We start from the raw sequence: 26,168 nt of genomic DNA, 5'->3' as shown, positions 1-26,168 counted from the left end.
CGGTCCTAGGACCCCAGCTGTTCACAATATATATTAATGATCTGGACGAGGGAATTGGATGTAATATCTCCAAATTTGCAGACGACACAAAGCTGGGTGGGAGGGTATGCTGTGAGGAGGATGTCGTGAAACTCCAGTACGATTTGGACAGGTTGGGTGATTGGGCAAAAACATGGCAAATGCACTATAATGTGGATAAATGTGAGGTTATCCACTTTGGTGGCAAAAACAGGAAGGCAGATTATTATTTGAATGGCAATAGATTGGGAGAAGGGGAAGTGCAATGAGACCTGGGTGTTCTTGTGCACCAGTCGCTGAAGGTAAGCATGTAGGTGCAGCAGGTGGTTAAGAAGGCAAATGGTATGTTGGCCTTCGTAGCAACAGGGTTCGAGTACAGGAACAAGGATGTCTTGCTGCAGTTGTACAAGGCCTTGGTGAGACCACACCTTGAGTATTGTGTGCAGTTTTTTTCGCCTTATCTGAGGAAGGACGTTCTTGCCATGGAAGGAGTGCAGCGAAGATTCACCAGGCTGATACCTGGGATGGCAGGAATGACGTATGAGGAGAGATTGTGTCGATTGGGCTTATACTCACTGGAGTTTAGAAGATTGAGAGGGGATCTCATCGAAACCTATAAAATTCTGTCAGGCCTGGACAGACTAGATGCAGGAAGGATGTTTCCGATGGCAGGGGAGTCCAGAACCAGGGGTCATAGTCTAAGGATAAGGGGTAAGCCATTTAGGACTGAGATGAGGAGGAATTTCTTCACCCAGAGAGTGGTGAACCTGTGGAATTCTCTGCCACAGAGGGCGGTGGAGGCCAGTTCATTAAATATATTCAAGAAGGAGTTGGATATATTTCTTAAGGCTAAAGGGATCAAAGGATATGGGGAGAAGGCAGGGACAGGGTACTGAATTTGGATGATCAGCCATGATCTCATTGAATGGCAGAGCAGGCTCGAGGGGCCAAATGGCCTACTCCTGCTCCTATCTTCTATGTTTCTATGTTTCTATGATGAAAGATTCATGACAGCTGCCAGGGAATTTGGCGCACACATGCATGATTATCTTCCTATGGTTGGAGGCGAGCTGCATATTGAGGGAGTGGAAGCCCTTGTGGTTGATAAAGATTCCTGGCTGATGATGGGGTGCCCTGATGGCCACTTGTGTGCAGTCGATGACACCCTGCACCCATGGGAAGCCAGCCAGAGTGGCAAAGCTGACGCCCGCTCAGTAACATTCGCTTCATCAGTGGCAAAGTTGATATAATTGGCTGACTTGTCAAAGAGGGTATCGGTGACCTGTGTGATGCATCTGTGGGTGGCTGACTGTGAGATCCTGCAAATGTCTGCTGCAGATCTCTGGAAGTAGCCTGAGGCGAAGAAGTTGAGGGCACTGGTGACTTTGACAACTACTGGTAAGGCGTGTCCACCTGCTCCTCTGAGCTGCAGGTCTTGCTCCAGCAATCTGCAAATGTCTGCGATGACCTGGTGCAACAGCCTGAGCCCCCTATAGAACTGCTGCTCAGTCATATTGGGAAAGCTCATCCTCTGCTTGTATACCCTGTGTCGGGTGTATCGCCTCCAGTGTGGTGCAGCTCGGCGCTGATGCCCTCTGTCCTGTGCAGCACCATGTGGTTGAGGAGAAGGTTGGTGGTGGTGTTGTTGGTGCTGCTGGTGCGCCTGGTGCTGCTGGTGTTGGGGCTCATCGTGGTCAGATTCTGAGGACCAAGGTGGGACAGTATAAACGGCACCTATGCTGATGGAATAGATGGCAGGTCAAGCAGAGATGACAGAAGCAATCTGTAAATGGTGTGATAGGTTCCACCAATGAGGTGACACTGGATACCGACGTTGCTGGAAACCTCTAGAAAGCTAAATGCAGTCAGCAACAGCATCTGCCATATGAAAGTGATCAGCTGTGAGGTTTAACTTTTTATTGGACTTTTCATGCTGTGCATTGATGTATTGGATCAATGGCCACTCAACATCCACCTCAGGTTCACAGATGTGGTTCCCGAGCTGTGTGATCCCCGTGCTCATCCAGTGAAATTCGAAAGGTAGGATGAAAAAGGCACTTAAGGGTCCGACAGGTGTATTGATTTGTATGTGGGTTCAATGATGACACATTCTTGAAAGATAATGACTTTTTATCTAAAGTATGTTCAACTCAGTTAACAGCATTACAGGAGACACCATCTTAGAGATCCATCTAAAACGAAACTAAAACTAAACTGCTTGTCTCTCACATGCCCTCTGCTGGTCAGGCATAAATAATCAATCAGGCAAATATGCTGGTAAGGCATAAATAATCAAACAGGCAAATACCATCACTATTTGCTGATATCATTACATCTCCCTTTCTTAAAACAAAAGTATTTTACTTATATCTAACAACATGTTTTCTTTGTATTACTCTGCATTTTAACTGTAACACTTAATGAACTTACATTATCATTATCATTATCAAAGTTAGTTAACCTTGTTTTGTGTGTTCACATGAAATATGTAAATACACTAGAACTTGAAGAAAGAATAAGATAACATTACTTCCTTCTATAACAAGAGTCCTTAAATTTGCTCAATGAGTCTCTCAGGAGGCTTCACGTGTCTTGAGGATTTTCTGATTGATTGTCCTTGAATCTGAGTTGTTGCCTCAGATGATGTGTTCTCAGCTGTGTGATCAGGTTGTTCAACAGTATCAGTCTTTTGACCTGCTGTGTGATCAGGTTGTTCAACAGTATCAGTCTTTTGACTTGCTGTGGCTGGTCTCATGAGAAGATCCCGACGATTTCTTCGCAGAACAGCACCCTCATCTGTCTGAATGGTGTATGATCTTGGTTGAACTTCACTCAGGACAGTTCCCTTCTGAGTCCATGTGTTTGTTTTGTCTTTGAACCTTACTTGGTCACCAGTGTGGAGTTCAGGTCGGTTTTGTGTTCCTCTGTCATAGTAGTACTTTTGCTTTTCTTTCTGTTGTTCTTTGAACTTCCTCACTTTCTCCCCCTCTTTTGTTTTCAGGAGGTTCTCCGGGATGGGTAGGTTTGACCTTAGCAGACGTCCCATAAGGAGTTGGGCTGGTGACATACCACACTCGAGCGGCGTTGTGCGGTATACAAGCATGCTCTGGTAGAAGTCAGTTCCACTGTCTTTCGCCTTGTACATCAGTCTTTTCACTGTCTGGACCGATTTTTCTACTAGTCCATTGGACTGTGGAAAGTGAGGACTTGACGTTGTGTGGACAAAGTCCCACTCTTTGGCAAAGTGTCGGAAACTTGCATTGTAAAACTGGGGTCCGTTGTCTGTGAAGACCTCGCTTGCCACGCCATGTCTGGAGAATATGGCTTTCATACATCTTATCACAGCATCTGCAGTGGTGGTGTACAGTCTACAAACCTCTGGATACAGGGAGTAATAGTCTGTGACTACAAGATAGTCCTTCCCTTGACATACGAATAGGTCAGCGCCTACCTTCTGGTAAGGTCTGTCTGGCGCTGGGTGTGGCTTTAGTGGTTCTACCGGATTGCTTGCTCGATATTTCAGGCATATTGTGCAGTTTGACACCTCATTTGTCACATCTTGGTTGATTCGTGGCTAGTACATCACCTCTCGTGCTCTTTTCTTACACTTCTCGATTCCCAGATGTCCTCCATGGATCCTTTTTAGCATCTCTTTTCTCAGACTCTTTGGGATAAGTATTTTACTTCCTTTGTAGATGATGTCTTCGACCACTGATAGTTCCGCCCTGCAGTTCCAGTACTCTGCCATGTCAGGTGAGCAGTCTTGCTTCATGTTGGGCCATCCATCCAAGATGCTTTTCCCCAGTCGTCTCAGTGTTTCATCTTTGTTTGTCTCAGTCTTTATGAGCTCCATTTTTGCATCTGCTATAGGCAGTGCACTTGTGATCATGTCCACGTAGGCGTTCACTTTTTCATCCATTTTGGTGTTTGCGGGCTCACTTGGGTCAACAGCTCTGGACAACGTGTCTGCTGTATACATCAGCTTACCCGGTGTGTACGCAACATTCAGTGTATAGCGTTGCAGCCTGATCATCATTCTTTGTATTCTAAGCGGACATCCATTTAGTGGCTTTTGGAACAATGCAATCAAGGGCTTATGGTCAGTCTCTACACTGATTGCTTGTCCTGCCACAAACTGGTGAAATCTTTCACAGGCGTATGTGATGCTGAGCAGCTCCTTTTCTATTTGAGCATATCGCGTCTCCGCGTCTGTCATTGAGCGCGATGCATATGCAATAGGTTGCCAGTAGTCATATTTTTGCAGAAGAACGGCACCAAGCCCACTCTGTGATGCATCTGATGATATCTTGATGGGTCTCGCTGGGTCATAAAACCTCAGAACTGGTTCCTCTGTGAGCAGTTTCTTTAGATCGCTCCATGACTTCTCATGCTCATGATTCCATTCCCATTCTATGTTCTTTTCAGTTAGTCTTCTCAGTGGCGCCATCTTTTCTGAGAGGTTGGATATGAATTTACCCATGTAGTTGATCATTCCATTAAACCTCTGCACGTCCTTTTCACATTGTGGCTTTGGCATATTCTCAATGGCGGACACCTTTCTGGGATCTGGTCTGATGCCCTCACTGCTAAGGATATCTCCCACGAATGTCAGTTCTGTCACCCCGAGCTGGCATTTCTCTCTATTCAGCTTCAGGTTTGTTTTCCTTGTTGCTTCCAGCACTTTTTTCAGTCTCTCGTCATGCTCAGTTCTCGTGGTTCCCCATACTATGATGTCATCCATTGATGTATCAACTCCCTCCAGGTGATCATAGATCATATGGATAGTTTTGTGATACACTTCAGGAGCTGAGGCAATGCCAAATGGTAACCTTAGGAATCTGTATCTGCCAAATGGACTGTTGAACGTGCACAGTCTTGAACTTGCCTCGTCCAATTTCATCTGCCAAAATCCTGATGATGCATCTAACTTGCTGAAATACTTTGCAGTTGCAAACTGTGACATGATTTCCTCACGTGTAGGAAGCTTGAAGTGCTCTCTCTTTATTGCTCTGTTTAGCTCTCTTGGATCCAGGCAAATTCTGAGCTTTCCATTCTTTTTGTCCACAATGACGAGGGAACTCACCCACTCAGTTGGCTCATCTATCTTCTGAATCACGTTCAGGCTTTCCATCCTGTCCAACTCTGCCTTCAGTTGCTTTTGAAGGGCAAACGGAACTTTTCTGCATGGATGTATGACCGTTGGCATACTTTTATCTACTCTGATCGTGTGTTCTCCTGGAAGGCAGCCTAGACCCTGAAATAGGTCGTTGTACTCTTTCATGAGTTCATCATAGACTGTCTCTCCTTCGCTTTCCACAATGAGGACTCTCTTTACCAGGTTCAGTCTCTCACAGGCTATTAAACCTAGTATGGCTTGCACATCCTTTGGCACCACGATTAATGCTAGCGTGTGCTCTCTGTCCTTGTGTGTCACTTTGACAATGCATCTTCCTTTTACTGGTATATTAGTACCTGGGTATCCTGTCACTTTCACTTTTATTCCATGTATCTTTGGTCTGGGTCTGATTTTCTTAAAATCAGTCTCTGATATCACATTAACTTGTGCTCCAGTATCCAATTTAAATGGAATGTGTATGTCATTCACTTTTAGTGTCAACATCCAGTCTCTTTTTTCTTTTTTGTTTTCAGACACAACATCTACATAGAACTCCTCTATCTCGCTTTCATCTACTGTATGGACCTTGCTTTGTTGCGCTTGGTTCTTGCAGCAACGGGCATAATGGTTGTTTTTGTTGCAACTATTGCATGTTTTACCATATGCTGGACACTTTCTTGGTGGATGCTGTGTACCGCATCGACTACATGACTTTCGATTGCCCCTTTCATTTTTGTTCTATGGCCACGCCTCTTTTTTCACATTGGCGCTCTTTTTGTTAAACGGTTTATGTCCGTTCTTTCTCACTGCATCCACGTTGCAGCTAATGTCACTGAACAGCTCCTTTGCCTGCGACTTCACAGTCTCTGTGGCCCTACACAGTGCTATGGCTTTTCCCAGGTCTAGATTTTGCTCTCTTAGCAGTCTTTCCCTTAGACCATTATCTGGAATACCACACACCAGTCTGTCTTTTATCAGCGAGTCTGTCAGTCCCCCAAATTCACACATTTTGCTTCTGTTTCTCAGTTCAGCCACATACTGATCAATAGTCTCTCCCGTTTTCTGTACACATGTGAAAAATCTGTGCCTCTGAAACATCACGTTACGTTTAGGTATGCAGTAGGCCTCAAACTGTTCCATTATTTTATCTAGCTTCATTTTGTCTCCATCAGCAGCGAATGTGAAGTTATTATACACCTCCAGCGCTTCATCACCCACGACATGTAAGAACACTGACGCTTTCATTTTATCACTTTTCTCGTCAGCTCCGATTGCCGCTAAATACAACTCCAAATGTTGTTTGAACCTCCTCCAACTTTCAGCCACATTACCTGTCAACTGAACCTTCCATTTTTCACTTCGTTAGCTATTCTCCAATGGTAAGTAATGATGTTCTCTTTTGGCTTGCTAATATGTGGAGAGCTGATTTAACTTCAGATTTTTCCTCTTCATCTCTTTCAATCACTTCTGACACCATGTATTGATTTGTATGTGGGTTCAATGACGACACATTCTTGAAAGAGAATGACTTTTAACTAAAGTATGTTCAACTCAGTTAACAGCATTACAGGAGACACCATCTTAGAGATCCATCTAAAACGAAACTAAAACTAAACTGCTTGTCTCTCACATGCCCTCTGCTGGTCAGGCATAAATAATCAATCGGGCAAATATGCTGGTAAGGCATAAATAATCAAACAGGCAAATACCATCACTATTTGCTGATATCATTACAACATGTACCTAATAATGATTTAAATTAGCTCGCCCGCCTCGGCCGTTAGGGTCATTGCCGCGCCGGCAAATGCGCCAGAGGGAAAGCTGCGTGAGGGTGGGATGATGGCAGGTTCCCGACCCGCTGCAAGATTTTTCAAATTTTCCACCCGAACCACCTCCAATTGCGCCCGCATGGACCCCAGAAAATTCCGGCCAATGTTTCTATTTTTAACTGCTGTCAGTTGAGGCGGGAAACCTGCCAGGTGAAAGGAGGCAAGAAGGGCTGGATCCATAAGATGAGTGCCTTTACAACATAGCTTGTGAGCCAGGAGGAGCAGGATTGTTTCCTCCAGGCCCAGCAAGTTACCCAGTTACCGCACCACACCCCACCCCCCCCCCCCACCCCCGGCGATCTGTCTGACCCCCCATCTCTCCTACCTCCCCCCCCATCAGGAAAACAAGCCCTGGAGTTAAAACTCCACACTTCTGAGTTTCCCAACCATAACTCCTCTCCCGCCCTCCACCCCTGACTCTAAGACCACGCCCCGGTAAGTAGCAGGACCATCACTTGTCACACTCCCATGCTTATTTTGCATTTACCCACATTAAATTGCATCTGTTACCTATTGGCTCAGTTACCAAAAAGCTATAATGCCTTCTAAATCTGGTTTGATTTTTTTTTGAATTATTTGATCATTATTTAATTTTATCATCTGCCAATTTGGGAGACTTTTTTTGATTGTACCTTTGTTCAAGTCATTAATATTACAGATTGAAAACAGCAATGACCTTGCTTGTAACATTTTTTCAGACTTAAAAGTCACCATCATGTTTACCCTCTGTTTAATGTTTTCTCAACTCCTTATCTCAGCTATTAATCACTGATATGGAACCTTGTTACAAGCTTTCTGAGTATCAATGGCATTGTCCCTGTCTAACATGTCCGCAATGTCCTAAATAAAAAATCATTAAAAACAGAAATGATACTGATCTCCAAATCTTAAACTCAGGAACTGAGGCCTAGAAATTCAGTGGGCTGCGCCACCCGTTAGTGCCTTAATAGGGTGCTAAGTGGGTCGGAAGCCACTGGCCACGCCTCTGCGGGGCGCTAATGGTGGCGTGCGCCGCTACCAATGACGTCATCGCTAACGCCCTGGCCGCGATATTAGGAAACGCCCCCTGATATACCGCCGGATGCTATGTGTGACCGGTTCAGGGGGGCCTACCTGCGGCGGTAGAGGTGCTAATTAAAGGAGAGGTGCGGGGCGGCCATTTTGTTGTTGGCCGCCTGCCAGGACCTCTCTGCGCCCCCGTCCCCAGCCTCCTGACCAACCCCTCCGCGGAGTGCCAGCTGCATTCCAAGAGCCCGGCACTTCTCTTGGGTGCCGGGCTCTTTTGCCGGCACTTGCGATCCTCGGGGGCCCAGCTGGGCCCCAGATCGCGCAGAACAAGGCCCCTCCCCTTTAAGAAGGGGAGGAAGGCCTGCAGTACCGCAGTGCGACGTGCCGCAGCGTGTGGCGCTGCGGCACGTTGTGCAGCGATATTCAGTCGCAGCGCCCCAAGAGGGATGCGGGACGCCTCCAGTAGCGCCGCGCTTCCCTTTGGGGTGCTCCAACTGAATTTCCGGCGGGCGGCCGCGACTGCTTCCGGGACGCTACTTTTAGTGCCCTGGCGAGGCTGGCGCCCCAAACGGGGCTATAGTGAATTTCTAGGCCTGAGAATTCCACACGGTATTTCATGAGTCATCATTTATGATGGATGAAGTCACAAGTCTGCTATTCCTCAAAAGTGCAATAAAATCTGCACTACATAATTATTACTTGGTGGCCCAGATTTTCCTGTAAAAATAGCAGTGAGGCTAATGGCATTTTCTATTATTTATGCGCAAATATACAGCAACTTCAGGGGAGTGGCAGGCGCGCGGTTAAACTCAAATATCCTAAAGTTGCTGTCCAAGTTACGCCGCTCGGCTGTTAGCTTCGCAAAAATGGCATCTCGCTATCTGGCTCATTTTGAAATACCTTGAATGGTGTGAAGTTGCTGTGTTTGCACGATAGATATGAACTGAACTCGCCACAGAAAGTTAACTCTTGACTAAGTGTCAATTAATGCCAAAACAACCTCTCTGCCACTGAAAATTAACTATTACAAGTGTGAAGTCTCATTCCTTCAGGTTTTAAATGTTGTTGGAGATTTTACAAATGTTAAATTTAAATTTTTCATTTTTTTTACATTTCCTTTCTCTTAATTCAATCTTCTCTCCCTCTTTTTATTTCTCTTTCTGTACCTGATTTGACATTGCATTCACCCACTGTAATTTACATTTCCTTCTCAGTCCTTGCGCTGTTAATTTCACAATCCTTCAATCTGATTGGTTATGGAAATACATAGTTGTTTGCTCTGTCCACTCAGGTCCCAGATGCCCTGTTTCCCTCACCGTGACGTTATCAGCTCGCACTTTCAACAACTTGCCACAAATTTTTTTTAAAAACCTAAATGTGCAAGGGTACAATTAACGGTAGAAGCCATTAGATGTTCTGCTACAGCAAATTATGGCCCAATATTCTGTTGAAGCAACATATGGCTTAGAGCAGAACAGTTAAAAATGAAATGCCACAACTGAACATTCGAGTTTCAATCACATATATGTTATGAAAAATGTACAGTTGTGTTAGTTAGGTTTGCTTAGTGATGAGTCATAGGGAAAATGGTCTTCTGGAGCATGCTTGGTTGCCTTATGGAATCGTGGAAGAATTTCTTAGAGCTTTTTCTGCCTTGTTCGGGAGTTAGCATTACCGGTGGTTACGGAGGACAGTGCACAATGTTGCACTGTCTAGTGAATAAAGTGATAATTGATCAGCGTGTCTTTTGTACTTTTTATATGGTTACATGTGATGTATAAAATAGAATTTGTATTGCTTAAATCCTTTTAATCAACCTATAAGTACTTTACCAACTGATTAACATTTATTCAACTGAATTTCATTTATCAAATGCATCAAGATTTTTGTCAATATAGTTAGTGATACCCATTCATCATTACATTCTCCTAATGCTATGTATAAACATCTCATTATGCTTGCATGATAACCTGGTGACCCATATGAGTGACTCCTAATTGATATGGTGCTGTATGAGATGCATGCAAGGAGACTTTATCTCTGTGCTACACTATAACACCAGCCATAGGTCAGCACTACAGCATACCTGCAAGAAGGTGCAGCCAAGTTTCAGGCCACAGCTGACCGTAACTGTCCCTGCATAAGTGCAAACTCTGTGCTCGCTGACCTACATTGGCTCCCGATTAAGCAACGCCTCAATTAAAAAATTCTCATCCTTGTTTTCAAATCCCTCCATGGCCTTGCCCCGCCCTATCTCTGAAAACTCCTCCAACCCCAAAACCCTCCGAGATATTTGCGCTCCTCTAATTCAGGCCTCTTGAGCATCCCCGAGTTTAATCGCTCCACCATTAGTGGCTGTGCCTTCAGCTGCCAAGGCCCTAAGCTCTGGAATTCTTTCCCTAAACCTCTTCACGTCTCTAAGAACATAAGAACTCTATCTCTCTTTCCTCCTTTAAGACACTCTTTAAATCCTACCTCTTTGACCAAGCATTTGGTCATTGTAATATATGTGGGTAGATCAAATGAAGGACAGAGGCACTAGTTGGCAGTTCAGGAGCTTGCTTTACTAGGCCCGAACAAACTGAGCATGCTCATACTAAACCATGTGACAAACCATGTGATAATACATTAGAGCCATCTGCCCTAAATTTTGTTTTGTAACACTCTTGTGAAGCGTCTTGGGATGTTTTACTATGTTAAAGGTGCTATATAAATGCAAGTTCTTGTTGGTGTCCTTGCAGCAGATGACTGAGCGAAGTATCTTCCCCTCTGCTGATCTCGACTCTGAGAAGGCTGTTTACCACAATCAGTCTCAGTGAGTTTGCCAGGGCCCACAGAAATTGTTGGTGGCACCTTGGCAGGTATGGCCAAACGGGCAATGCTGGCTCCTGATCACTCTGGCATGCCTTCTTTCATACAATACCATGTAAAATATGACATTGCTTTGATTGAGGGGTTGAGGGTGGGGGAGCTTCTTCCAGCACAAAGGTTAGACAAGCATTCACATGTCTTGTGATGCCACCAGGAGGTCTGCTAGTATAGGTGTCATTGGGAAGAGGAGCCTCTGCCAACAGTGTCCTGCCAAAGTGAAGTTTGCTACCTCTCTCTACAGATATTGGGGTGCAGGCAGAAGGGCCCAGCGCACTTCTCAGGCAGCTTGACCTGCTTGATATCCCTTTGCTAGTTCCCTTTTCCTCAGAACACGTGCTCTTGAAGGATTCCTGTTGGCACATTCTCTGGTGCCAATGAAGGGAGCTCAGGGCAAAATAAGTAGCTGCAGTTGGCAGAAAGGCTCATGAAAGTCTAATTGTGAGCAGGCTTCACTGACATGCAGCATGCCCCTGGGGTTGACAATGGTGCGAAGCTCTTTCACATCCCCTTTTAAATGCGTTAAAAAAGCTCCCGCTAGCTTTTGCCAGGAGCTTCGAGTGGAAACCAAGCAGAATTCTGGGAAAACTGATTAACGCTGGATTTTTGTTCCTTTTGCATTTTGCTACTGTCTGAAATTGAGGTGATAAAAATCGCCCCCCTCCTGAGTCAATATTACAAAATTAAATTACTAAGCACTTGTAGGAATACGGGGGGGGGGGGGGGGGTAGAAAATTATTATCACCCCGTTTGGGGGCGGTAACTTTTGAAAGCTGGGAAACTTAGCACCAGGTGCCAATGAGTCCCAGCTTTCACGAAATTGAGTTTAGCGCTCCAGGAAGGAAGCGCTAAAGGACGCAGGCGGGGTGGGCCGTGCAGCGCTGCTGCATTCCAAGGCTCCTTCCCTCCCTTAAAGGGAAGGGCCATCGCTGCAGGCTTTGCATTGGGACCAGTGAGCTGGTCCCCGACAGCGGCCACGATCCAGCTCGATCAGCTCCATGCGCTCCAGCTCAGGAGAAGGAAAAAAAATTGACCTAAACCATTTCAGAAATTTAGGTACTTACCTCGGCAACCTTCCCTTTAACTTTCGCCCCTGAAGCACCCGGCCTCCCGATCAACGCCTCCTGCAGCGGTCGGTGTCATTGCCCAGCGATGCTGCATGGGTTGGAATCGAAATTTGGGTCCGGGGCACTACCGGGGCAATGCGCACGGCAGTGACGTCATGATCTCCAGGTGAAGGAGATCGTGGCGCGAAGTCTTACCGCCACCGCAAACCTCTCACCGAATTTCGCGGGAGTCATTCATCTCGCTGCGCACGGGCGGTAAGTTGTCAGCGCCCTGTTAGCGCCGCCCCGGAGGCGATAACGGGAGGCGCTAAGGAGGCCAATTTCTAGCCCATGATTTTTAAAAGGCAGATTGTGATTGTCCAATCTTGTCGAATTTTTTTAAAGAAATAATAGTGGTAAAGGAAATGCAGTGATTAAGGTTTATATGAGTTTTCAGAAAATCTTTGATAAGGAATAATTTGATCAGACTTATGGCAAAGAGGATTGCACATGGAATTAAGGGACATGTACACACATGAATAGAAAGATGATTAAAGGGTAGACTTCAACAGAAATGAAAATTGGGCTGGGTGGAAAACAGGTTGCCGATTCACTACCACCCATTTTGCGTTACCGCCCAAGTTGAAATTATACCTCATGGAATTTTATTCCCCTCGGATATGAAAATTTTACCAGTCTGCTGCTAAATACCACCCAGCCAGAGTGGGACCCATGTGATCCCCAACCTTCCATCTGATTTGCGTTACTACACTGTACCGTGCATGCAGAAACACTGACAATTTGTGCACATTTGTAAAATTTTGGGCATGGGAGTAGTGCATAGGGGCCAGAAAAATTAAGAACATTGTGAGCCAACTTTTATAAAAGTGCCTCTGGTTACAAAAATGCTGATTTTGTAAGGTTCACACTGACATGCTGACAGGGCAGAGGAAATTCTGTCAGCGTGAAATACGGATGATTGGCATGTATGAATTATTAAGGCCTTGCCAAAATCCAATCTACAACAAATCTTTCAGAATTATTTAACTCAAGCTAACAAAGAAAGTTTATCCATATACATAAGAACATAAGAAATAAGAGCAGGAATAGGCCATTTGGCCCCTCGAGCCTGCTCCGCCATTCAATAAGATCATGGCTGATCTTGGGCTCAAAGCCACTTCCAAGCCCGCTCCCCATAGCCCTTCACTCCCTTATCTTGCAAAAATGTATCTATCTCCACTTTAAATGTATTTAATGACCCAGCCTCCACAGTGCTCTGGGACAGAGAATTCCACAAATTTATGACCCTCTGAGAGAAGAAGTTCCTCCTCATCTCAGTTCTAAAAGGGCGACCCTTTATTCTGAGACTGTGCCCCCGAGTTCTAGATTTCCCCATGAGGGGAAACATCCTCTCTGCATTTACCCTGTTGAGCCCCCTCAGTATCTTATATGTTTCGATAAGATCACCTCTCATTCTTCTGAATTCCAATGAATATAGGCCCAGCCTGCTCAACCTTTCTTCATAAGTCAATCCCCTCATCTCTGGAACTAACCTAGTGAATCGTCTCTGAACTGCCTCCAATGCAAGTATATTCTTCCTTAAATAAGGAGACCAAAACTGTACGCAGTACTCAAGGTGTGGTCTTACCAATACCTTGTACAGTTGTAGCAGGACTTCCCTGCTTTTATACTCCAACCCCCTTTAAATAAAGACCAACATTCCATTTGCCTTTTTGATTACTTGCTGTACCTGCATGCTAACTTTTTGTGTTTCATGCACAAGGACCCCCAGGTCCCTTTGAACTGTAGCATTTTGTAGTCTCTCTCCATTTAAATAACAGTTTGCTTTTTCATTTTTCCTACCAAAGTGGATAACCTCGCATTTTCCCACATTATACTCCATCTGTCAAATGTTTGCCCACTCAGCTAGCCTCTCTATATCCCTTTGCAGATTCTTTGAGTCCTCTGCACAACTTGCTTTCCCACCTATCTTTGTATCATCCACAAACTTGGTTACATTACACTCGATGCCTTCATCATTAATGTAGATTGTAAATAGTTGAGGCCCCAGCACCGATCCCTGTGGCACCCCACTAGTTACCGTTTGCCAACCAGAAAATGACACATTTATCCCGACTCTCTGTTTTCTGTTAGTTAGCCAATACTCTATCCAAGCTAATATATTACCCCCAACTCCGTGAGCTCTTATCTTATGCAGTAACCTTTTATGTGGCACCTTATCGAATGCCTTCTGGAAATCCAAATACACCACATCCACTGGCGCACCCTTGTGCACCTTGTTACATCCTCAAAGAACTCCAGCAAATTTAAACATGATTTCCCTTTCCTAAAACCATGCTGACTCTGTTTGACTGCAGTATGTTTTTCTAAATGCCCTGCTACTGCTTCCTTAATGAAGGACTCCAGCATTTTCCCAACGACAGATGTTAGGCTAACTGGTCTATAGTTTCCTGCTTTCTGTCTCCCTCCTTTCTTAAATAGGGGTGTTACATTAGCGGTTTTCCAATCCATTGGGACTTCTCCAGAGTCCAGGGAATTTTGGTATATTGCAATCAATGCAACTAATGCATCCACTATCTCTGCAGCCACTTCTTTTAAGAATAGTAACTTTCCGTTCAGAATAGTAACTTTGCAATAAGATGGACAGGCAAGATGTGAATAGTGTAGCAGAGTTTTCAACATCACAGCATGAATTCATCTATCGCCCAGCCAATAGAACCACATGCAGTTTACAGTGTACATTGCAATAAAAAACCATTAAAATCACAGTAAAGGAGGAGGTAGTAAACAAATTGAATGCTATAAAAATAAACAAAGAGCAGGTACTAAAAAGGTTGGGGCCATATTTTGCGACCCCAACGGGTGCGTATGAGGTGTATACGCGTCCATAGGGGCCGTGCAAGTTCCGGGTTTAGACATGCGAAGCGCATGCGCTAAAATCCGGAAATTGCGATCTGTCAAGTATCTTCTTGACAGATCCTCCGCATCCCCAGGAAAAGGGCCTCTGCAGGTGGAGAGTTGTGCTATTTGCCCAACTTCCACCCGCTGAATGCCTGTGAAATTCTTACGCCTGGTAAAAGCAGGCATAAGAACATAAGAAATAAGAGCAGGAGTAGGCCATACGGCCCCTTGAGCCTGCTTCGCCATTCAATAAGGTCATGGCTGATCAAAGGTAAGGTCTGCTTTTACCAGCATAAGAGTTTTACAAAATAGAAAAATAAAATGTTATCACTCATTTATACATTAAAAACCCTGTCCAATAAGGTAAGTTTATTTTTAAAAATTTTAATTTTTGTTTAAAATATTTAAGTAAATAGCATTTTAATTCATTTTAAATATGTAATTTATTTCATGTATTCGTGTATTTTTTAAGTGATCCCCATTCATACTTATGGGAGTTCCATACGTACGCCCGCGGGAAACATCCGATCGCAAATTTTGGACAGGTTGACGTCGCTCAAAGTAGAAAAGTCAGCCAGTCCGGTTGGAGTGCATCCTAGGTTGCTAAGGGAAGGAAGGGTGGAAACTACGTAGGCTCTGGACATAATCTTCCAATCCTCCTTAATTATGGGAGTGGTGCCAGAGGACTGGAGGAATGCAAATATTACACCACTGTTCAAAAAAGGGGAAAGGGATAAACCCGGCAACTACAAGCCAGTCAGTGTAACTTCGGTGGTGGGGCAACTTTTAGAGACATTAATCCGGGACAAAATTAATTGGCACTTGGAAAAATATGGGTCAATAAATGAAAGCCAGCATGGATCTGTTAAAGGCCAATCGAGTTCTTTGATGAAGTAACGGAGAGGGTTGATAAGGGCAGCGTGGTTGATGTTGTGTATATGGACTTTCAAAAGGTGTTTGATAAAGTGCCACATAATAGAGTTGTTAGTAAAATTGAAGCCTATGGGATTAAAGGGGCAGTGGCTGCGTGGATATGAAATTGGCTAAGGGACAAAAAGCCAAGAGAAGAGGTGAACGGTTGTTTTTCAGACTGGAGGGAAGTGTGCAGTGGTGTCTCCCAGGGGTCGGTGTTGGGACCACTGCTCTTTTTGATATATATCTATGACCTGGACTTGGGTATACAAGGGCATAATTTCAAAGTTTGCAGATGACAAGAAACTTGGATATGTAGTCAACATTGAGGAGGATAGCAACAGACTTCAGGAGGACATAGACAGACTGGTGAAATTGACAGACACATGGCAGATGAAATTTAATGCAAAGAAGTGTGAAGTGATTCATTTTGGTAGGAAGGATGAGGAGAGGCAATATAAACTAAATGGTGCAATTTTAAAGGGGGTGCAGGAACAGACACCTGGGGGTGTACGTACACAAGTCTTTGAAGGTGGCAGAACAAGTTGAGAAGGCTGTTAAAAAGGCATATGAGATCCTTGGTTTTGTAAATAGAGGCATAGGCCAGAATTTTCCCAGCCCTGAGGAGGCGGGTTTGGAGGCGGGACTGCTGGGAAAATGGGAAAAATTGGGAACGGGTCCCAACCCTGGCTCGCGCAGGGACCCGTCTCCTAGTGGCGGGAAGGGGATTAGAGCCAATTAACTGCCTGTTAATAGGTAGTTAACAGGAAGTTAAGAGGCTTTTCACCATTTTCCGCCAGCTGATGCGGGCTTCTGGACGGTGGGGAACCCCGCCAGGGTCAGCGAGGCGAGCTCTGAGTCTGCTGCAGTGTAAGTGTGCAATTGACAGCTGCAGAGGTAGTGTGATGTGTGCAATGGTGCACAGGTAAGTATGACAGGTGAGAGACTGTAGTGAAAAATATTTTTATACTGTTTATATGTATCTGCAGGTGACAAGATTTGATGTTTCTGTGAAGCCTCATCTGATCGGGAGAATTGACAGATGGCTTCTATAATCTCACACGCAGCTGCCATCTGTTTTCTCCTAAGGAGAGAGTCATAGGTGAGCCTGGGCAAAGGGCTCACCTTTGGACAGTGATTGTCAGTGTTTGACAGCACCTCAATGCTGTCAAACACTGACAATTCATCTGTCAAAAAATTATGGGGCCTGTCCCTTTACGAAAACCGGCAGATGAATCATCATGCATTGACGTCACCTGACATCGGCTTTCCCTTAATTGGCCAGCAAGTCCGCAGGGCGAGCTTAACAAGGCCAATCAAGGGAAAATAACGTCTGTTCCTCAGACGTTGCTGGGGGCGGGACTAGAACCCGGAAACCATCAATCCCTGTCCCAACGTGCCTCCTCAGGTCAGATCACGGCCTTAGAGTACAAAAGCAAGGAAGTTATACTAAACTTTATGAAACACTGGTTAGGCTCCAGCTGGAGTATTGTGTCCAATTCTGGGCACCACACTTTAGGAAGATTATCAGGGCCTTGGAGAGGATGCAGCGGAGATTTACTAGAATGGTACCAGAGATGAAAGGCTTCAGTTACGTGGAGAGACTAGAGAAACTGGGCTTGCTCTCCTTAGAGCAGAGAAGGTTAAGGGAAGATCTGGTAGAGGTGTTCAAAATTATGAAGGGTTTTGAAAGAGTAAATAAAGGAGTAACTGTTTCGAGTGACAGAAGGGTCGGTAACCAAAGACACAGATTTAAAGTAATTGGCAAAAGAACTAGAGGCGACATGAGGAAAAAAAATACGCTGCGAGTTGGAATGCACAGCCTGAAATGTAGGTGGAAGTAGATTCAATACTAACTTTCAAAAGGGAATTGGATAAATACTTGAAGGGGAAACCTTTGCAGGGCTATGGGGAAAGAGCAGGGGAGTGGGATTAATTAGATAGCTCTTTGAAAGAGCCAGTACAGGCACGATGGGCCGAATGGCCTCCTTCTGTGTTGTATCATTCTACGATTCTATCTAATTGGTCATATTTAAAGTTGTGGAACCGCTGGTTGTTTTACCTGTTAAGTTTTTCCTAACAACTGCCCAAGGGTCAATTTGAGCACACTGAAATAATGACAGACTGTAACATTTATCCCAAGTGACTTAATTTGTTTAGTTAATGAGTGATGTGATGCTTAAGTTCATGTGACGTTCAATTGTTGCAGTATTACAGTGTATGTGATATGAGAGTTCAATGTGTTTTCTAAGATACTTTGGTATTCATGAGCTTTTATGTATTGCTTCCTCATGTACCCTGCCCCCCTAACCAAGGGAATAACAATGGGTGTTGAGCTGCCAGGGATTCAGATGGACTCTTATTTGAATGTGAGGCTCACTGTGATGTATCTGCCACAGTGCCAGGAGTGCTCTGTATGTATTTATCCATTTGGCTATTATTTATTTTTTCTGCAAATGACCTATGAAACAGTAGTACACCATTAAATTATACAAGAGGGCAACACAACATCTGGTACACAGCTTGGAATATATGCTTACTATAGCACGTACCAGGGGGCTATTTTCCCTGGAGACTTTAGGTGCTAACAAGCCTCCGAGATGGCCAAAATGGGGTAGTGTGCGGCAATGCTGGTTTAGCCCGGCTTTCGCACAAAACGGCATCTTGGTAAAGGAGTTGGAGCGTGTGCTAGAAATGGCTGCCTTGCGGATTGTTAAGGCTCTGATTGACAATTAAATTGCCTGCTAGCGCTCATTAAAGAAGCTTCACGGCATTTTGCTGGCTAGCGCTTCAATTAACAACCTCTCATTATGGTGACCAGCTGAACAGCAGTAAAGAAGTCATTGCTGAGGATTTTGAGCACTACTTAAAGCCATGCTCAACTTTCACTGTTCATTTGCTGCTGGAGATAGACTGCATTTGAAGAGGACTTTTGAGACACATCGGGAGAGTTTCTGGGACACTTTGTCAAGACTTCACCAACACTCTATCAACATTTTTCCTGGAAATTCTTTGAGGAGTTCATCTAAAGAGAATGAGTGCTGTGCTACTCTACCTTATTGTAGACCTTATAGGAGTTACCTGGAGAAAGAGCGTGCCTGGTCATGGGGGTCTTGCTAGAGGTCCCCCTTGGTCTGGAGGAGGAATGGGAGGAGGAGATGAGGCCAGGCAGAGCAGCACTAGCTGCTGCAGGAGAGAGGGGCAGTTGGGCGAGATGGGCTGCTTCCATCCACCCCCTCCCCGCGGGTACTGGTCATCCCTCCTCCTCTGGACCTCCTCCGCCAGGACCTCTGAGAACCTGTGCACCCTTTCCTTCAGTCCCTAAGCCATCCTGAAACATTCCATTGTGTGTCAGCCAGTGTGCGCCACACCTTTAGTGGAAGTGAGTGCATGGAGGCTACATATTCAGGAAAATTGCTTCTAATCAGCGCTAGAGTGCTAAACCTGCAGGTGTCTGTTTTAGCGCCTCCAGGCACATTTAAATCATGATAATCATCAATTAGTTCCAAAATTGCGTGCTAAAACCAGACTTTCAAACAGGCGTGTCTAATTAGCACAGCACTTACTTAGCACCTGCTTTCACCCTTTCACCAAAATAATCCCCCAAGTGTTTTGTTGGCCTCCCCAAATTTCTGAGGACCAGTGTCTCTGTGCCTATGACATGCACCATTCTGTGTTTATATGCAGTTTACATCTTTTGTTGTATAGCCCTTCACTTGCTTCTTTCCTTGTCCTGTTGTTGCGCATATCTTAGACCTAAAATGTAAGAGCAGTGTCAATGATTTGCCACAGAACATATCAATTATTAATTTGCATGTGTTAGTATTTAATTCCAAACTTAAAACTTTATTTCCAAAATATGTCCTCCATGTTCATATTAGGAGTGGCTCCTCTTTCAGCTTCACATTGAAGTATTTGACTCTTTGTATTATTTTATTCAGTAATTGAATAAATTACTTGCTTTGTGGAATCTCCAATTCAGCTATTCTCTTCATTGGTTGTGTTCATCACAACTGGATGAATTAATATTTTGCCACTTATGTAACAAAATGGCAATTTAAGTGCCTCACAAGTGCAAAAGAAAGCTTTATTACAGGTGCATCCTGTTTAGCTGGATCAATTTCACTAAAGTTGTTTTAAAATTGTTCCATTAAATTCTATAAGATAACTCACAATCTGCTACAAGAGGAAGATAAAACCCTTAGACCTCTTTATGGCACTGATATCTATATGGTTAAAAGTGTTAATCAAAAACAAATGATTGTATAAAGTGCCAAGTGGTATTATATCAATTTTATGTAACATTAAAGAAATTGTAATTACTTATTACATCGCGGTCTGCTTTGTCTTTCTATAATTATCATCTTTTACAATACAGCAGAAATTGAAATTTAAACATTTAGACATCCTACAAATGTCATTAGTACTTACGCATCATAGGAAAGGTAACCAATTTCAATAATGGTGTGTGAGATAGAAATTTTAATTTCCTGTAAATCTTAGAGGAGTCTAAGCTAAATAATTTAATATTCATACTACTTAAAGGCTAAACGTTAAGCTCTTAGGAAATAAATACTAGTTCAATTTTAATTATGGTAGCAACAGTATGAAATCATTAAGAATAATTATGTTAACAAGGTTTCTAATAACAATTCCAGAGATTAAATTGTGCTTATAGTGTAGTTTACTCTATGACGTTATTGTGGTAAATAAATCGGTTTTAAGTTTTATGCTGCTTAACACAGCTAAATTGCTTCCTTATTGCAGACTTTAAAAAATGATAGCAGCCACTCAAAATTTCTCACAGTTAGGTTGGGCTCTGTACCTTTTATCTTTCACTGTACCAAAATTAAGTTAGTTGCTAGCCTCGATTGTGTTGGATCTATCTATTGAATTTAACAAAATTATCATTAGGTTCATTTCTAGAAACTGCCTGATGTTCATTTCCATTGACTTCTGAAGAACCAGTCATCAATCTTCTGCTCAGTTTAAAACTACAAAAAAGAAGCACTCACTTTAGCCCTGATTTTAACATGAGGAGCATTCAGGCCGGCGAGGTGTGGGGCGGGCGGAAAACCACCGTAGAGAGTTGAGCGACAGCCAGGACCATTTTAACTCCCTGGCCTCATTTGAATTCTTTTGTACTGTCTCCTGCCCAAAGCTGATGGGAATGACGTCAAAGCCGGTGGGCAGGAGCGGGAATTTGTGCGGGAGACAGACCGCATCAGGAACTCAAGGGAATGGTCCCAGGCATAAGGTTAGTGCTGGGAAGGGGGGAGTTTCCAAACAGATGCTGGTACTGAAAGGGAAGGCCAGGGCTTTGGAGGCACAAGGATTCCATGCGGGACCCGAAGGAGAACTCCTGTTCCTCCTCGCCCACAAGGAATCTTCATAGAAATGATAACAAAAACTTACCTTGTCCTTTCTGGTTGCACTGCTGCTTCCTGCCAGGTTTTGCATGTGGCTTTGGTGGCGTGCAGGCTTCCCAATTTTCCAGTTAAAATCATGTCACGGTGTGGATGACAACCCTGGGCCTTGACTGTTGAATGTTAAGTAGGCCCCTGTCTTCCTGGAGCAGGCTGCCTTCCTGAACAAATTCTTTACCAAGTTAAAATGGCGTCGGGCGGGAATGTTGCATGAACCCTTTCAACACCATTGTAACTACCCAACCACCCTGTTCGCGCTGAGTGGGCTGGGTTAAAATTGGGGCTTTTATAACTTTTAAAAATTAACTTCAGATCAAGCTATAAAAGAATCCAATCATTTTCAAAATCTGACCTTCCCTCCACTAACTGCGCAAGCACTCCCCTCCTCCAGTTATCTCTGCTGCCTGTGGGCCCTATGTCAGCCTACCTCTCCTATCTCTGTTCCATTCTGGGACACCGTTCATCCTGGTTTTACTTTTCTCCAACCTTAAGTCTGTTCCTTCTGAGCCCCCTTCCAGTCATCTTCTGCTCCTGCCTGACACTACACCTGCCTGCATTTGCTCCCGTGTCTCATTATCTTTGATGTCTTTCAGCTTGCTACTGCACGAGTCACTGCACATATAATAAGCAGAAGGACATTCCTTTGGAGCTCGTGACTGAAACCTCAACTAAAAAGTGGAATTACACCACTCACTTACTTTAATTTTTTTACTCCCAAGCTAATGAACAATTGGAGCTGCAATAAACTTTAGTACATCTATTTCAGTCCACATATTATCTATTTACATTTAAAATGTAAAACTTATGACATGGATTATCTGTTTCATTTTCTATCTTTAAAATATATAATGTATTTGTAATTGTACTCTTTTGTAGTTGAAAACCAAGAAAGTAGGGCTGCTGGAGTTAATTATAATTGCCATTATATGCAAAAAAAACTCCATCTGATCCATTCATTCACCTTCCATTTTTAAACTGCCTCTCTCCTTCTTTCCCTCTGCATCATCCCTCCAAGCAGCCCCAGCCCACAATCTATTTCTTATGATTTCCTATAGTTACAACTGCTACTTCTCCTATGCCAGGCGTGTTTTACTTCTCCAACTCCTGTGGTCCACTAACACTGCTCTTACTACTCACTCACTACCTCTCTCTACTTAGCTCACTCCCCATCACCCCCAAATCGCACTACCTTCCACAACTCTCCCCAAACTATTAACCGCTCACAACTACTCACTTCTCCAAACCCCTAAACTGCTTTCACACTACCTCTTCAATCCTTACACACCCAACGCCCCTCCTAAACACCCTTGTTCAGTTCAGCAGGGCCTTGGCGTCCCCAGCCTTGCCAGGTTCTTTGGCAGTTTTTGGCCTCTCCCACACCCTCTCAGGCTCCCCATAAATAAATCTTTGGCAGAAGTGATTTGTAAACCCAATAATAATCTAACCCAAACCCTTTCAATTTTTCTCCCATTAGCAGTCAAACAAAAATAGAATGACTTGGAGCAAAGGAACATCTCTTAAAGCAATTGTAACACTAATTTCTGCAATAATTCAACTGACAAAAATAAGTCTTTCTCCTACAGAGATAAATTAAATAATCTAAGTGGTTAAGAGTCATCACAACTCATCAGATTTCCTACCAGTAAAACTTCACAAGGCATCAGTCAGAATCTTTAATCATAGCCTATTTTGGCTTTGTACTAGTTGGCGGTATTGGCTACTGCTAGACTCCCTCTGCCATCCCCCCCATTACTTTAGCTAAAGGGGTTGGCTACTTAGTTATAAGACCCTGTTGTTTGTTTGGTAACAGCAACAAATACAGTTGGCTAGAAATTCATCTACGTACCGCCTCTCCGTAGCGCCATGAAATGGCGAAAAAATGGCCACCATCGCTTTTTCGCCAGCTGGTGCTGAGTCCCCCAGCGGCTGTTATTTTCCTTCCTTTCAGTAACTGGCACCTCCCTTGAAAAAAAATGGTGGCGTGGTGACAGCAAAAGGCATGCAATACCTACTTAACGTCACCACTCCGAACTTTGACCCTAACGCTGAATTAAGCGCTGGATCCTGGCGTGCAAACAGGCTGACAGTGGCGATGTCACCACATCTTAAAGGGACACACACATCTTTCAGGTAAGTTTGCATTTAAGCTTTTGGACTGGTTTTTTAAAAATTTAATTGAAGTAGTGGCTTGCTGCAATAGATGTTAAAAGTTTTTAAGTGTGAAGGGAGTGCTGCTGGATGCTTGCAAGGCCGCAGATGGTAACAGATGGCCTCTGAGAAGATAGAAAATGCTGCAAATACTCAGTAGGTCAGGCAACATCCATGGAGAGAGAAACAGAGTTTACGGTGCGATCTTCCCAGCCCTGGGGAGGCAGGTATGGAGGCGGGCCTGCCCGGAAAGTGGCAGAATCTGGGGGCAGGTGCCCATCCTGCCCTCAACCCGCCTCCATGCCATCTTGCCAGGAGGCGGGTAGCCGGCCCGCGCCAGGGCCCATCTCCTGGAGGCGGGAAGGGGATTACAGCCACTTAACAGGTAGTTAACAGGCAGTTAAGAGGATTATCCCCATTTTTTCAACAGAGGTGCAGGCTTTCTGACATCGGGAAAACCCGCCAGGGTCACCAAGGCGAGCAGTGGGTCTGCAGGGGTTGGAGGGTTCCAAAGGTGCACTGTGAAGGTAAGTGATAGGTGCAAGTGTGGAGAGGTTAGTATGTGAAGTGAGTGGAAAGTGATGGAAAATGCTTACTTACCTTTGTTTCTTCCTGCAGGGCTCAACTGTTGGGGATGCGGAGAGTCTCGCATCTCACTGGCAGAGATGACAGATGGCTGCTGCATTCTCCGATGCAACAACCATCTAATTTCTGCTAAAGAAAGAGGTTTGATGAGTCTTGAATACAAGGACCCATCAAACAACATAGAATGTCAGTGTTTGACAGCTTCACAGAGCTGTCAAACGATGGCAATTCATCTTGACAGATGAAACATCACATGCTGATGTTCTCTGTAACTGGCTTCCCCTTAATTGGCCTGCTATGCCCGCTGGGCGGGCTTAACAAGGTCAATCAAGGGAAAATAGCGTGGGTTGTCCACAAGTCGATGGAGGCGGGACAACGACCTGACAAGCAGCAGTCCCGCCTCCAACGCGCCCCCATTGACAAAATCGCCCCTACGTCTCAGGTCGAGATGCTGCCTGATCTGCTGAGTATTTCCAGCATTATATGCTGTCATTTCAGATTTACAGCATCCACTCACAGAAGAAAGAGGAAGACACAGAAGAGGAAGAAGCCAAAGAGGAGGAAGCAGAAGGAAGGAGGCAACCCAGACAGCCCCTTTCTGGCTGGGATATCCGAGATGGAATCATCCACCTGCGGTACCCGTGACCACATCCCCAATTCCCCTTTTCACATTTGTCCCACACCTTATCTTCCCTCTGTTACTGACCATCATAGCGTCCTTGTGGCCACAATGCTGAAATAAAAGCCACCACAAAGCAAACCTTCCAATACAACCTTATACATCTATCCACCCAATGTGACATCACAAAATCAACTCATCACCCTTATGCATTCTCTGAGTGACTGTCTCTTGTGTGCCTTTGCCTATCCTACTGATGTCACGCAGTGCTACCCTAGTGGCTGCAGCATGGCTGGTGGAAGGCTGCTGACTTTCAGTGGGAGACTGCAAATGGCCTTGCTGGTAGACCTTGAGGAGCTGGTGGCTGGGAGTGTCAAATCTTCATATTCTTCTTCTTCACTTTCCTCTCCCTCTTCTTGGTCATCCATTGGCTGGGCAGGCTGCATTTCTTGGGTGTGTGAAATGAGGAAGTCACAAGGGTGGAGTTATGATGACGGGAGGGCAGGAAAGCAAGAGGTACAGGCCAGACGGAGGATAACGTATGAGGATACTAGCATCTTTTATCCTTTCAGCCCTGCCGCTTGCCAAGAATGGCCTGCACCAGCTCCTCCAAGTGGGTGAAGTGAGGCTAGGAATGGAAGATATACCTCGCGATTGGTGCAGATTGTTGGTAGGTGCATGGTTGGGGGATGGGGGTCATGCATTGAACAGTGTGTGAGGCTAGTGGTGCAGTTGGTAGGAGACAGCTTTTGAAGATGCATTCACTGACATTGACCAGTAGTCTGAGGTCATGAAGCTTCTTTGGGCACTGGAGCCAGGAGGTGGGGGTGACACTGCTGGCAGTGTTGGCCTCAGTGATGTAGTCCCACATCCTTCTTTCTGGAGGGCCTCTTGGCCCCCATGGGTAGAGGACCTCTCTTGCGGTGTTGACCCCCTGCACAAAGCTGGAGTGCTGCGTGCAAGACCCTGGGTGCCCCTTCCCTGGCTTGCTGAGCCATTTGTGTTAGTGCTGAAGCACTTTTCCCATTTTTTGAGGTTCAGAAGGGAATTCAAATTTAAGAGCTGAATAATCACATTTGGGACTTCTTTTTAATGTTAAATTTTTTTGAAAGGCAGTCAGGGCTGGGAACTGCATTTTTTCACTGCATTTTAATTTGTATTAGTTCTGAGTGCATTGCCCTTTTAAATCACAGCTCTTTTAATTGCCCATTAATTCCTTGCGAGCTCCACAGCCTTGCTCCCACAGGCTGTACGAAGCTTGAACGCCACGTCAGGACAGGAACTTCGCCTCGGTGGTCTCCACTAACACCACCATGAGGGCGTTAGACAGCAGGTTAGCACGGCACCACCAATCTCCAGCACCCCCCCAGATGAATTTATTCTCCTCTGCGTTGTTGCCATTTTCAGTGGCCATTAACTCCAGTTGCCGGTAACACCGGCGAACACGAATTTCTAGGCCAGTTTGGTCGATATTGCTTTGCTTAACACCCTGTGCATGTCTGATTGTGGAGCATTAGGAAGAGCAAATTGAGGCAGCATTGCATTATTAACTGGTCATTTATCTTATTGTTGTTTGTGGAACCTTGCTGTGCACAAGTTGGTTGCCACCTTTCCTTACATTACAACAGTGAGCACACTTCAAAAGTAATTCATTGGCTGAAGTGCTCTGGG

This window comes from Somniosus microcephalus, chromosome 8 (genome assembly GCF_052327205.1).
Source record: "Somniosus microcephalus isolate GS21.2 chromosome 8, FLI_Smic_1.0, whole genome shotgun sequence".
NCBI lineage: Eukaryota > Metazoa > Chordata > Chondrichthyes > Squaliformes > Somniosidae > Somniosus > Somniosus microcephalus.
This window is presented reverse-complemented; position numbering follows the sequence as displayed.